Genomic DNA, 16,239 nt, shown 5'->3' with positions numbered 1-16,239 from the left:
TATATATATATATATATATATATATATAATTTTAGTCTGAACGACTACAGTTAAGTCTGACATATAAATACGTATGTAAGCCAAACTGATTGTGTGATATTTGAAGGGTTGTGTATATTTGCTTTAAATACTACTCATTATGGATCCTTACTGTTTATAGAACGGCTAAAATATGCTTGAGTTAAATACATCGTATTACAAAAAAGATAGACACAGAATTTTAAAGAGATCGAGTATATATATTCTGAGATTGTGTTGAAGGGAGAATCAGACATATACTCATACTTAGAGAAATATAATATAGAAGCACAGCCTAAAAGCAACCTAATAAACGAAAGGATAATTAACTGCAAAAAATGTTTTTCAAATAATTACAGATTGCCATATTTTATATCATTTACTTTTCATTCATAAATGTTCATAATTGTTTTTTTACAACTTGAACGGATTATTTCGGAAAGCGTTGAGATATATTGACTGCAATCGCTTTGTTGTGAGTATTGTTTATTAATGTGTTTTTTGACTTATTTAAAATATTCTAAACTTTAAGCACGCTTAAACGATAATCGCTTTCTTTGTATGTAAGTTGTGTGAAGTTATCTTACGCATTGCCTCGTAATAATGTTCGTCTCTTGTGACTATAGACTGTACAGATACCCAGTGTAATCAATCCTGTTCAATAGCAATTATAGACTGCGGAATGGTCTGTTTTTAATAATAGACAAAATAAAGCTGTTCGACGAGAGGCAAAATTTAGTATCAATTTAAAAAACAAAACAACGGTGTATCTACTTTCTTCTCGGCAAGTAGAGCGATAATCCGTCCAGACTGGGTAATTTTAAGCATGTCATATTTTAAGACAGAATGCTATGTATTTCCTGATATGAAAACAAACATTTTTTCTAACATTAAACTCGTATGGGGGAGGGTTACATAAACGAAAACAAACGGTATTTATATGCCCTTAAGTACTTTTCTGTTTTCTAATTAGTCCATAAATATCACAAACTCTTATCTTTATTCATATCGAAAAACAGAAGCATGCCATAAAAAGGTGCTAATTTTTTTAACACAACAAGCCCATTTTGTTTGTATCACAAATTGATTATTGCATCAAGTTTTGTAAGTAATCTCACCCGCCAATTATATTCTATCGACCATTATTACTATTTAATCGATTCAATATCGCTTACTTTGACATTGTCTGCGCCGTGTCATTGCCCTGGAGCAACAGACATGAATGATGTATTTGCTAATCAAACGTCACGCTAAATGACAAATAATTTTTCATGATGCCTTGAGCCTCGTCTAATTCTATTGTGAAGATTCTGAACTAAAATATTTGCCGAAAATCTACTACGTCGATGTAGAAATATTTTAGTTATTAGAAATACCATGCTTTGCTAGAAATTAATACAATTTTAAACGCATACTATAACGCGTATATAGATATATTGTACGTATATATATTGCGGAATGGTCTGTTTTTAATAATAGACAAAATGAAACGGTTCGACTGTAGGCAAAGTTAAGTATTAACGTAGAAACAACGTTTCATCTACTTTGTTTTCGGGGTATCAGTTAGGCAGCTGTTTATAGACGCCCTGATGAATCTAAAAATAACAAACAGGCTTGATATGAAGATTAATTTAAAAGCAGAATTATAATTACATGATTATTTCCAGACGCCACAAGAATTATCAGGTCGGATCTAAAAACTCAATAGTAACTAAAACCAGGAGTACGTTGTATAATATTTTATTCGGTTATATCTATACAGCGACACGAATAAGTCGATTTTCATAATATAAAATTTAATGGTGTTTGCTTGTGATATTACACGTTTCTATTTTTGGCCAGTAAGAGAAGCTTTTACAGAGTGAGAGAATTTAATGTTGGTCGATATACAAGGTTCTCTATTTGAGGGCTGTATTGTCCCAAATAAGATACTGAGTTTCTATAAAACTCTTCCTGTGGGAAGGCAGGTTTCAGTACTAATATATATATATATATATATATATATGTATATATATATATACATATATATACATATATATATATATATATATATATATATATAGTAATTTATAAAATATATATGGCGATTAAGCTACACTGAATATTCGGCGTTTCATCCACTATAGGATTCGTCAGGCTTATGCGTATATATATATATATATATATATATATATATATATATATACATATATATATATATATACACATATATATATGTATATATATAAGGACATATATTAATATCATACTTATACTGATTTGGCGGCAAGCCAAACTATTTGTCAACGTAGCTGTATATTAAACCGAATAAGATAACATAAGCAAATCGAACCAACGTCCGGACGGCTTTTACAGATAAAATTGATGAACTAAAATTCGCTACTCATATTTGCACTTTGATGATAATGTATTTATTTGATGAACAATATAGTTGTAATATCATATTATTTTCTTTGTTTTGACTCTCGAGTATATATCCGACACATTAAGACACAGTTAATCAACCGCTAACCACATCACTCAATGTAAAAGCATATAAGATATCAACGGATACACAGTTGAGAGTGAAACAGTTGAAATGCTGTTGTCATAGCCCTACTAATTATTAATCAATTAAATGAAGACATGTACAAATTATATTTTGGATTGTATACAGATTGTCAACAAGAAAAAAAGTACCAAGTTATTGGAAGCTAAGAGGTAGGTTAGAGATAACTTAGGTTTACTTCAATGTAGATTAAAATAGCACGTTGATATTTGTCCGATTGACAACCCGTCAAATAACACTTCCAAGTTATTGGTCCCTACATAAAACCGAGCATATTGTTGTCGATTAGCTTTAAAATCTTCCTATTGTTACCCTAAACGAGCGAAACAATAATTACATTTTTTCTTGCGGTAAGAACTGCACCATTACAATAAAATATTAAAATACATATATTAACTCTAAGTTGGTTTTTAATGTTAATAAGACGACTCATCCTGATTCAATTTCTTTCAGTTATTGGTGAAGATAAAAACCGAAAGAATAAAAAATAGATTCCGCTATAGCATAGCGATTTAATTACATTAATTATTTTGCTTGTGATTAATGCATATAAAGCTAATTGTCAGACAGCCTCAGTGAACAAGTGCGAGAAATTGTCTATAAAATGTGCTAGAAAAACAAATTGGTCGGAAATGTAAAACGTACCAATATAGTCTTGGACCATAAATTTGTATGCAAGTAATTGAATTTTGCTTCAGATAGCGTACGACTAATGCAAACACACCCGCATACATAGACTTAATAAGACTTGTATACATATATGCGCGTATATATATAAATACACATGTACACACACACACACACACACACACACACACACATATATATATATATATATATATATATATATATATATATATATATATATATATATATATACAATGCCACGCAAAATTGCTGGATACATTTTTTTCGTAATTCCAATTATAGTTCAAGATTTTACATAAAATTTGGTCAGTACATTCCGATTACTATTATAACTAGTATAGTAATTACAACATCTGAGTTAAGAAAGATTATATTTAAGGAAAACTATAAATCAACAAACGCTAAAGTATTGGATACATTGATTTATTAGGTTGGCGCAAAAATAATGTCTTTTTTTATATCAGTTGACCGTAAAAAAACGACATTATTTTTTCACCAACCTAATTGCTTAAGCTTGTTCCGTTCAACAGCTCGTAGTCGGTTTCTAGAGTTGCAGACATGTTTTTTTTTTGCAAAGATTTGCACGTATTTTGCGCCATTTTTCTTTGCAGAACTTTTCTAGTTGTTAAATAGTTAGTGGATTCCTTCTTGAAGATTGATCTTCAATATTTTCCACAAATTTTCAATCGTGTTGATGTCGGGAGACTGACTGGGCGAAATAGATACGTCAATTTCGTGATTTATTATTCTTTAATTAATTTTGCAGTATGTTTGGGATCATTGTCGTCCTAAAATATGAAATTGTTATTATGTCCAAACGAATCAGCAAATTTCCGGAGTTTTTTATCAAAAATATCTCTCTACACACACCTATTCCTCCCTTGACGATTTCTAATTCACCAGTACCGATGGATTGAAAACACTCCCATACAATAGTCTTACAACTGCCAAATTCGCATTACGAATGTCATTCTTGTTGTTATAGGCGGTGCCATTTTTCCACCACACTCGTATTTCTGCCCCCCACCCCCGAGGATTTCGATTTTCGTTTCATCTACCCAGATCATCTGTTTAAAAAATGTGTTTTAAAATCATTAAAACGTGATCTGACCTGGGGAACTTTCAAAATTGGAACTGTCCTCCGAAATCTTGAAACAAATCCTTACAATTTACCGGGTTTTGAATAAGTCCTGTTACAGTTTTATTTCTATGAATTCATGTATTATTATTGATTGTAACTAACATTTGAGTACGTCTAATTAATACTTATATATTGCAGATACAATATTGACTCCTGAGAAAATCCTAAATTATAAGTACAACCCAATGGAAGGAAAAAGAAATGAAATCTCCGTTTTGCTGCGCGCGGATATCAAACAAACTGACATGGCAAAGCTACTAAACGTCAGTAGAATGACTGTCTATCGTGTTGCCCAACGTCTGAATAACTCGGAGACCCTCAAGAATCGACCTTGATCGGGAAGGCCTCAAAAAATTAGGCGTGGAACCATAAAAAAGGCCTTTGAAAATGATCCTGAGCTGAAAATTACAAGACTGGCACAAAAGATGAAGATTTTTGTATCCACAGTGTCCAGGGTGGTCAAGAGCATGGGGGAAAGAGTCTAAGACGTGCCAAGAAACCCTTCTTGAGTGCTGCAATGATTCATATACGTCTGGAGAGGAGCACCCGCCTGTTGAATGACTTAAAGAGCCACTGGAATCGTATCCTAATTTTCTCCGATGAGAAAACATTCACATTCGATCCAGTCCACAACAGGCAGAGCGACCGGGTCGTAAGCTTTGGGAATGATTTCTCTAACCACAAGAGAGTGCCAACCACTAAGCATCCAGCATCTGTCATGATGCTTGGGGTCGTTGCATCCAATGGGGAGAAGATGCCCCCGGTGTCGTTTGAACAGGGATACAGGCTAACCTCCGCTGTTTACAAAGACATTTTGGAAACTAAAGTTCTTCCATGGGTTAAAAAGATTACCAAGAAAGCAGATTACGTGTTCCAGCAGGACGGCGCACCCGCACACACCACCAAAATTGCGCAGAACTGGTTGGAGACAAACATAAGCTTCTGGCCCAAAGACTTTTGGCCTCCACAGTCGCCAGATTTAAACCCCCTTGATTTCAGTGTGTGAGGCAAGGGTTTGTAAGACCCGCCAGAGTAACACAAATGAGCTGAAACCGTGAACCGAGCATGGGCGTCCATGAAGAAGGACTACGTCAGGAAGGTCTGTAAGAGTTTCCGACCTCGGTTGCAACGTGTAATTGCCGCCAAAGGACCACATTGAATGATATGATGCCTTGTATACTAATAAATCATTGTGTAACCAAACTTGTTTAATTCTACCCAAAATGACGTACCAGGCTTAATTTGAATAGGAAAATCTACAATGTAACAGGACTTATTCAAAACGCGGTAGAGTTCTACTGATTGTATCCTTGCTCGCATGAATCTCAGTTTCTCCAAAGTCGGTTTGAAATTCGCCACAGGTAACAAAAGTGTTTCCTTGTAGCTTTCTGCTTACTTTTGTTTGATTTGTTTTAGTTTAATTTCCTTAGTTGACTACATCTTGGAAGAATTGCAACAGCTTTATCAGGGTTTTTAAAATTTCTAATAACGTTTCTAACACTACTAAGTGGTGGATTAATGTTCTTGATATTATTCGATACCCTTTCCAGCTCTTGTGCTTATCGCTTATTTCTTTTATGAATATCTATTGACGACTTTTAGGCATCTGTATGAATTATCCGGTTTACGTTGAAGCAAGTAAACACAAACCGGAAGAATTTTATAAACATTATTCTAAGATAAAGTTCTCTGATTGGTCAGTGATGACTCACTTGAATTATTACAACACACAAAGCAAAAATAATCTCATTTTTTTAAAGAGATTTTTTGTGTATCAAATACATAGGTTATAAACTTTCTTCACATGGATTTTTTTAATTACTACCCAAAATATGAGCAAAAATCGTAATAGTAATATACTGACCAGATTTTATGTAAAGTATTGAACCCTAATTAGAGTTATGAAGAAAGATATAATGTATCCAATACATATTCGTGGCACTGAATATATATATATATATATATATAAATATATATATACATACATATATATATATGTATATATATGTATTTATATATATATATATATATATATATATATACTTATGAGAATGGAAATTTAACTAACATTCTTGGATTCTACATTTTTTGTATTTTACCGTCATTAATTACTTTACACTTAACCAGACAATCCATTCACGTTAAATGGGAGAAAAAAGGGGGAGAACTTGATTGACTACTAGACGCTGTCCTCGAGTGTCTAAGGTCTCTCTGTACAGCGGTTTGTCAGAACAATCTGGCATGAGGATACTTTTTCCATAGAAGTAAACCCTGACCAAATATTCAAAATCACATAGTATTTGCAGCCCAGATAAGATCTCACTACGGCTACTCCACAGCTTTTCCGAGGAATGGTGCACCTTCTCCAAGTGATATCACCTCAAGTAATAGCACGAAGCTGGATACTCATGCAGATTAGATAAATTCTTGTCCTGGAATCCAGTAAGACCAAGCGACTAACATGAAAGATATACTACAACGTATAAAAATGGTTAATTGGGGAGAGGAAAATTATGTTCTCAATTCTTTACTAACTCAGTGCTTGAGAGATAAAGAACTTAAATGGAACATTCGAATATCTATGTATCTCATATAGAGTTCAAGTGTTAGCCTCAGGTTGTGGGTCCCTTGATTTCTGAGAACTTCGACTGAAGTAAAATAAAACAAAAAAATTAAATGGTGTACCTCTCCACGTAGTGTTACCTTAAGTAATAGCACGAAGCAGGATACTCCACCAGACTAGATAAATTCTTGTCCTGGAATCCAGTAAGACCAAGAGACCTAAATGAAAGATATACTACAACGTATGAAAGTAGATAATTGGGGAGAGGAAAATTATGTTCTCAAATTCTTTACTCAGTTTTTGAGAGAACTTTAATGGAACATTCGGATATCTATGAATCTCATATAGAGGTCAAATGTTAGCCCCAGGTTGTGAGTCCCTTGATTTCTGAGAACTTCAACTGAAGTAAAATAAAACAAAAAAGGGGAAATCACTTTTTTCTTTACCTTATTCCCTCTGTTTCACTTTTTGTTATCAAGTAAGATCTATGACTTACTTGTAGTTCATTAAATACTTTTGCAAGAAAAATCCGATCCCGCATTTTGCTAAATGAGAATGAAAGTATTTATTCGAAACTCCGCGGATAAAAGACTGTCTACTTATTTAGTGTTCCCTTTCTAAAATTAAATATGTCTTTTAACTCTTTTTCAAAGTGTTTTTAACATGTTTTATTAACTACTTGCTATTATATATATATGTACACATATATATGCATATATATTTATGTTTATAAATATAAATATATATATATATATTGATATATATATATTGATATATATATATATATAAGGCTTGAAAGTTTTACATTTTGAAAATTGGATAAAAATATTTTAATTTTATTTTTTTTTTGTCCGTCCTTAAAAAAAAATATGTTCTCAGTAAGTCAGTTAATCTCCTGCAATCGCTAAATCAACGCTCTATAATTTACAATATTACTAAGTTTTAAGGACAACTTGTTTTTTTACCACGAAGCACTGTTTTAGGTATTTAATAGCACGAGGGATATTTAATGATGGCTCTTCATTAGTTTGGATAAAGCACCATCTCCTTTTAGTAAAAAAAACTAAACGTTTCCGCTATTGGATCTAATAATATATGTATCCCTCTATCCATCAATGTATGTATATATATATATATATATATATATATATATATATATATATATATATATATATATATATATATTTACTAGCATTTCAGCCCGGCGTTGCCCGGGTTATGGAGGTGTATATTGAGCAAAAACAACAAAAAAATGGTAGTAGGGGGGAAGTCTCGAACCCGTACCGCAAGGAGGAAAAAACGGCGGAAAAAAACGTCACGTCTTTGCTGTTACGATCACCGCTAAACCAGAAGCGACGTAGGCTTAAATTTAGGCTAGACACTCGAAAGGAGAGTATGACTTTCGAAAATATCGGCGAAGAAAGCGACCCATCCCTGTAGAAAAATGCCCAGTATAAGGTAAAAATATTAATGTTTTTAGCCAAATGTTCGATATTTGTCGTCTGAAAGGTCGAAATTCCAAACGATACTAATCTTGTAAAAATCCGTCCCCGCTGTCGAAACTTTTAGGAAGACATGTAAAATTACATACGTACATACATATATACGTACGTACATACATACATGCATTTATATATCGTTAACTAAAAAGTTTCGACCCAAACCGATTAAAACGATTGCTCTATCTCTGAATACCCTTTATGTACAATCTCAAATGTTTAGACCAGAAATTGTCTGAGTAATTGGGTAGAGACCGCAGAGGTCAATTTTTTTTTACTTTGACCCCTATTATGACCCCTTAACGTTTATTATTTTCGGCTCAAATCAAGTTATTAAGTTAGGTCCATGTCCAAGAAACTTATATTTAAAATTTCAAGTGTTTTTACCCAAAATTGTCGGATGAGTTTGGTAGAGTTCTCAAAGCTTAAAATCGTTGAACGTTGACGCCTTAACAGCCAAATTGTTGTAAACGAATAACAAAGATTTTCCCAAATCTTAGCACCCTGTATATCAAATTTCGAGTCTGTAGCCTTAACATCGACAGAGGTATTGTGTAGGGAAATTAACACAGACACACAGACACACACAGACACACAGACCCGCGTTGACTGGGTGTTTGGAGGTGTTGAGAAATGTTATATATATATATATATATATATATATATATATATATATATATATATATACTCGAACTTACCAAAAGCTACACATAAGTCAAGTACGAGGCCATTAGCCCAACTGAAAACGATTTCAAAAGCCGTTGTCGAACTTTTTTAACCACTACTTAATGTAAAAACAAAAAAAACAAAATAGTGCATGCGCAGTGGAAAACAACAAACAGATAAAAATTCAACGGCCTACATGTACCGGTTTGTCAATTTTGCCTCCTTCGCAGCCTTTTTTTCCGGAAGAAAATCAATTAAAAATGTGTCCACATGTCTGAACACCTTATATTTTTACTTCCATGCCTATAGACTAAACATCCGTTGATTATGAAGGTTGAGAAATGTCCACACACACACATGCACTTTTATATATATATTAGCAGTTCATCCCGGTTTCTCTTCAGGCCGTATATACTGTTTATAACTTTATGTGTGTAATATATATATATATATATATATATATATATATTTAAAATTTGACTTACGTCCAGGTAACCTACATCTAACATCTCAAGTGTTTCGGCCCAATTTAGCAGAGGAGTTTGGTAAAGTCTTAAAACGTCAACTCTTTTAATATTTACGTCTTGGCAGCCAAATTTTTACAAAAAAACCTGATTAATCGGCTTGTGGCGTGGCTGGATAAACTTTAAGTAAAATTTCAAATGTTTAGAATAAATATTGACTGAGAAATTTGTTAGAGACCGCAGAGGTCGATTTTCTTTAATTTTGACCCGAAGTTTTACCCCCTGATAGTTAGTGTGTTTGGCTCAAATCAGATTAAAAAGCTTGATACATGTCCTAGTAACCTGCATCTAAAATTTCACGTGTTTTTGCCCCAAAATATGCGGAGGAGTTTGGTAGATTTTTCAAAGGTTAAATCGGTTACCTTTTACCCATTGAGAGTCAAATTTCTGGTGAAAAACTGATTAATAATGTTTTCCAAAATCTCAAGCTACTTTCTGTCAAATCTTGAGTCTTTACAATGAAAATGACAGAGTAGTTTGGTAGGGAAATGTACACACAAAGGGACACACACAGGCAGATAATTTGATTTTTAAAGATATATAGATTACGAATAATAATAATAATAATAAAAATAATAGGTGATATTTTTTAGATCTTTTTTTCAAGCTGTACACATAAAACGTTACACGCACATATAGGAAATCTTATATAAAAGCATTTTTAGTTAGCTTTTCGACGAATCTATTAATTTCTCTATTGAGTATTTTTATCCCATTTCTTAGTGTGATAAATTCACGATGAGAGTCACCAGATTGATCGACGACTCTATCTTATGACCGTTATAATGACGTTTCTCTCTCTGCCTCTCTCTCTCTCTCTCTCTCTCTCTCTCTCTCTGTCTCTCTCTGTATGTTTCTCTCCCTCTCTCCCTCTCTCTCTCGCTCTCTCTGTATGTCTCTCCCTCTCCCCCCTCTCTCTCCCCCTCTCTCTCTCTCTGCTCGCTCCCCTCTCTCTCTATCCCTTTCTCTCTTTCTCTTTCTCTTTCTCTCTCTCTCTCTCTCTCTCTCTCTCTCTCTCTCTCTCTCTCTCTCTCTAACCACAAGATCGGAATAAAAACAACAATTTTTATTTCAGCTTCCATGCACATAGCACGCTTCGGCGCAATTACGACTCGAACAAATACGAAAAAGAAAAAAAAATGAATTTCTAACCTATATAAAAACAAAGCCAAATTTATACCATTAAAATGTGAGCAATATATTTACTCCGATTACCCGTCACTTGTATATCATGAAACAATAAATAAACTACGTCTGGAAAAGTCATAAATAAAATAAAGGCATCGTTCGAAAGAAAACAACAACATATATGTTTAAGATACAGCTACCAGAACCTCCTGTGCAGTTTTTACGGTGTTATTTTAAACCAACACGTGGCTAACATATGGACATATGATACCGCTCTGAGACATATTTCCATTTTTATATAAATTTTATCTAGGAAAACGACAATTTAGATTTTTACGCCATTGTTTTTATTATTGACATTTGTACTCATCGAGAGTAAAAGCCGCGCGAGGATAACGGCTTATGTGCATGCAACGCTTGCTCACAGACACATAAATAAAACTATTTTAATACTAGCATTGTTTACTTGTACGAACTGTATTCGTTGGCATTTAGGGCGGTCTATGATGAATTTGGTGATAGTGAATCACAAAAATGTAAATAATAAGAAAGTATTCCCACCATAGTAAGCTCCACGGATTGAATGGCCTTATCCACCGTTATCCTTATATTTATCGAAGCCAAAATTTCCTCGAGGATTCTCAGTTACATAACGACGAATAATATGCGAGGATTTAAAAATGTTTAATAGAATAAAAAACGAATTTCATTCCATATGAAGTTGTTTGAGGCAATTATTTGCTTGCCTTTTTTTTATTACTGTCTTGTTATAATTAGCAAATAAAGAGAACCACCGCAATACATATTATAAAAGACAAACGCTTGCAAAAAAGTTCTCTTACGAAAAAATATATACTTGCCTTAAGCTTAACTTAGTAAATGGAAAGTCATGGAATTTAAAAATTTCTTAATATGACGAAAACACTATTTTTTTTATTATTGGTATTTCTACGCATCGAGGGTAAAAGCCGCGCGAGGATAACGGTTAATGTGCATGCAAAGAATAAAGAACCTGGGGATCCTCCAAGCGATTACAATTAAAATAACAAAAGAGCAGCGAGAGCATGTAATGCTAAGTAAAGGTTATACTTAACCTGGACGTTACTCAAATAACGTTTCGATGTATGTAACCTTTTTATCGACTTCAGATATCTCCATTCCAACACAGTATTATTTCAAACAATAGCGACACAAAATAAAACCAGAAACTGATTAAAGCTTTTTTTTTTAATGCACCTCCTTAATGTATAAAGATAAAACCCAAGCTTTATATGCAAACCCCACCATAGGGGTGAGCACTGGTATATATTTACTGACGCACATTAGACTCACGGGTCCAGCCTAATCCTACATTTGGCTTAATGCAGCGCACTTTACGGTTTTGGCGAAGAGTGCTGTTTTTCTTTAACTCAGCACCGAAGCCAACAGAGTATAGGCTATTTTTTTTTTAGATTGATTTGTTATCTGATGACCGAGGTATTTATCTAGTCTTGTGCAGTTCTAGAGAGTCAAACCTTTCAGGCATTGCTTTAATAATGTGATAGTTCATTTGTAATTACCTGATGCACCGTTACCAGAAAATGACGGCGCTGTATAAACATTTTTGCTGGCCAGAAATGCTTTCTCTTCAAAGCTGATATTAAGTAAATTCGTGTCAATACAGCCCGCTGTAGTAGGGAGATAAATTAGTATTATAAGGAAAATAGCTCCGTATGATCTGGGGCATAATTGGACAATAATTTCAGAAGCATGATGAATTGCCAACAATTTATTTTCAGGCGCTAACATATCGGATTTGGACCAGCTACGTTTTTAAAAAAAAGGGGCGACAGCTGCTCCCAAACATTGTATCCATTCCGAAATCTAAGAAATAATATAAGAACATCCCATCTGTCGTTCTATCAATACAGTAATACATCCAGCGTGAGATAAAATTAGATTTTACATAAGCGTGATAGATCAATGAATATATAAGCGGAGTTTATACAGTTATCATGGTTAATATACGCATAGTGTTAATCATCGTTCGTCTGATAAACTCTTTCGTTGACCATTTATCGTCGCTTGCTTCCCTGTGTTTATAAACAGTGATAAAAAAATTAAAAGAAACCTACAGTTTCTGGGAGAAAGCTGGGGGAAAAAACATATGTGCGTGTCGCTATATGACGGCAACATAAAACGGAAGTATAACTTGTGATTTAAGTAAAAAGAACGAACATCGTCTCAGTCTAGAGAAATGTCTTTCGCCCCAACGTAAAGAATAAAAAGTGAACAGATAGTACACTATTGTGGTTAATTTGTGTGGGGTTTGCCTAGAAAAAATTGCAATAGTAACACAGATTTAATAAAGTGTTTCTATACAAAATACCAACGAATTGGACGTATCTATAATCGCATGGCTTATAAAATCTCAGAGCACATACCGTGTAAATCCGTTTCAAACTAAATTGTGACCGACTGATTTACCAACAAACCAAACGATGAAAAAGAAACTGATCACGAAAATAAGACAATGTACCTAAAAGTAATACAAAACAAAAGAAAAATATGAACGTATTTTCTTTTATATGTTTGTTCGTTCGGTTTGCGATTCTGTCTCGTTTTATTCGTTCCGTTTCGGCTATTTTTTCTCTCTCCATTTACTTCTCATACAATTTTAATAGTTTTTCTATAAGTTTCTGTATATGTTATTCAAGTTTCAAATAACGTATTTGTACACGAATCTTTTTTTTTCTTTATTAATGGTTATTTGTTTGCTTGTTTCTCTATATTCATATCGCCATTTTATTTCCCGCTTTTTAAACGTTTTATTGATTTATTCAAAAAGGATCTTAACCTCGCCCAAAATCCAAGATGGCGTCCGATGTTTAGGCGCTTGTCTAATTCTGCTTCACTTTCTCACGTACTGTAGATCTGAAATGTCTGATTTGTTTATTTTGTATATTTTTTGTTTGTTTCTGCATTCATTTTTTTCTCTAGCCAACTTCATGAACTTAACAGAAAAACTAAGCCCAATGAACTAAAGAAAATGTAATATCTTGGGAAAAACAGTAACACCTCAAAAAAGTCTTAGTCTTTGGTTAATTTTACGTTGAATATATATGAATAACAATGCGATATACCCTTTTGTTGTGTGAGATAAATACGCCTGCAAGCATTATTATATAAACATCAGTTTTGTTTATGCATGGACGAAAATCTCGCCTGTAAACGCACCCACATTATAATTGATTTATTTAAATCAATATGGAACTACTGCGTGAATTACTAGTAAATAATTTTATCAAATAAGCATTGATATACGCATTAAATAGTTCTGTAATTATTTAATTATTTTTGATAATATTATTTACTATTACGATTTTAGATAAGGCAATTGGCGAGGAATAAATGTAAACTGTTTTTTTGTGATAGCACGAGTTACAACAGAAATCCAAAGAAGTCTGGTGTGCTTGGAATTTATAAAGAATTGCGGTCACACGGACTCCGCTGTAAATCGCCTGTTTTTTTTGTTTTTTTTTTTTGTAACGTAGAATCAGTGATGATTGCACGTGTAAATACCCATAATGAACAAATAATAATAATAATAATAATAATAATAATAATAATAATACGTGAAAAGTAAAGACTACGGGAGAGTTCTGGTTAGTATAGAGGACTGTGTGAATGACACAAATAAAAACTAGAAACATGCATAAGACAGACACTGAAACGATAAGTATGGTAATGAGATACATGGAAAAACATCTACAAAACAGGGACAAAGGATGAAACAAGAAAATGGGAAGAGAAACAACTACATGAAAGACAGAATGACAAAATATTAGAATAATGAAAAAAATTGGGCATGGATGCGAAAAGGATACTTAACTCTAGAAACTAAATCCTAATAACTGCAGCACAGGATAACTTGATAAGAACCAACCGCCTCAAAGCAAATATCGACAAAACATAAGAAAACGGTAAATGCAGACTCTGTGGATAAAAAATAAGAAACGATAAACCATATAGTAATGGAATGCAGCCAACTTGCACAAAAGGAGTGAAAGAACAAACACGACCACGTTTGGACCTCAGTACACTGGGAATTATGGAAACAAAAGAATCTCGAACGCACAGACAAAGGTACAAACATAAGCCGGCAACAAACGAGAATCACAAAATCCAATGGGACATTCACATACAGACATACATCCAAGCAAGAAGACCGCTTCTCGTAATAATTAACAAGAAGGAAAAGACCTATCATGTCGTATACTTGGCTGTTCCAGCTAATCACAGGGGGGGATATCAAAGAAAATGAAAAACTGAGCAGATACACAGAGCTAGCTGGAAAGCTGGAAGGGATACGGATGATGTAGAAAATCAGTATAATATCTATAATTGTAGGAACACTAGGAATGTTTCCGAAAAAAAACTTTGAAAAAAGAATGGAAGAAATTGGATTCACAGGAATGGATGGAAAGAAATGGCTGGAATTACAATAATGAAAAAAGCGGAAATATTAAGAAAGATTACTGGAATACGGAGATTGATGCATGAGCCACATGAATGTGCCAGACAGGATAATCATCGCGGTAAGAGACACTGATGATATAAACAAGACATAAAACGGAGGGACAAGGGAAAAGAGAAGAACAAATTGTAAGAGAAAAAGGTACAGAGACGATTCATAGGGATTACAAAAGATGAGACGAACGAAAACACTTAGAAATGGGGGGGGGGAGGAAAAATTAAACTAAGACACGGGATCCCTAATATCCACGCAAGATGACGGGATAATATCAATCATCCCAAGCAAAAATCGCCGAAAAAAAGAAAACAGCAAAACCGAAACGATAAACCACATAATTAACGAAAACAGCAAACTACCCCCCCCGAATGCAAGTGGGGAAAACACAGCACTGAGAAAATGCAAACAACTGCATTCTATAGAGGCAGACAGATTGTACAGGAACAGCCCGTCAACCGTAGTTAAAAAGAAAATCATGAAATCCTATTGGCTGGGACGTACAAACATACAGACCTATTCAAGTAGGAAGACCGCATTTTGTAATAATTCACAAAAAAAAAAGTAAAAATCTTGCCAAATCCTAGATTTTACTGTTCCAGCAGCCAACAGGGTGAACATCAAGGAAACTGAGAAGAGTAACAAATATACAGAGCTTGCGAGAAAGATGAAATGAATATGAAAAATAAAGAAAATCAAAATCACACAAATAATATTAGGAATCTTTAAAACTATCCTAAACTTGTAAAAACATGGGAGAAATTTCAATCAGAAAGAATTGCTAAGAAGATAGAATGGATAGCAATAATAAAAAAAAACGCTTAAATATTAAGAATAACCTTTAGATGCGAAGAATAATACATATAAACCAAATATGGATATATGGAAACTATTACAGATACAAAACACAAAAAAAACAATTCATAGAATGGTGAAAATTGAAATTGCACAATTGTACGATACATCCATAATAAAAGTAATTGCATCAACTGAT

Source organism: Euprymna scolopes, chromosome 38 (assembly GCF_053919585.1).
Source record: "Euprymna scolopes isolate OS-2025 chromosome 38, ASM5391958v1, whole genome shotgun sequence".
NCBI lineage: Eukaryota > Metazoa > Mollusca > Cephalopoda > Sepiida > Sepiolidae > Euprymna > Euprymna scolopes.
The sequence above is the reverse complement of the archived record's forward strand: the minus strand, read 5'-3'. Positions refer to the sequence as shown.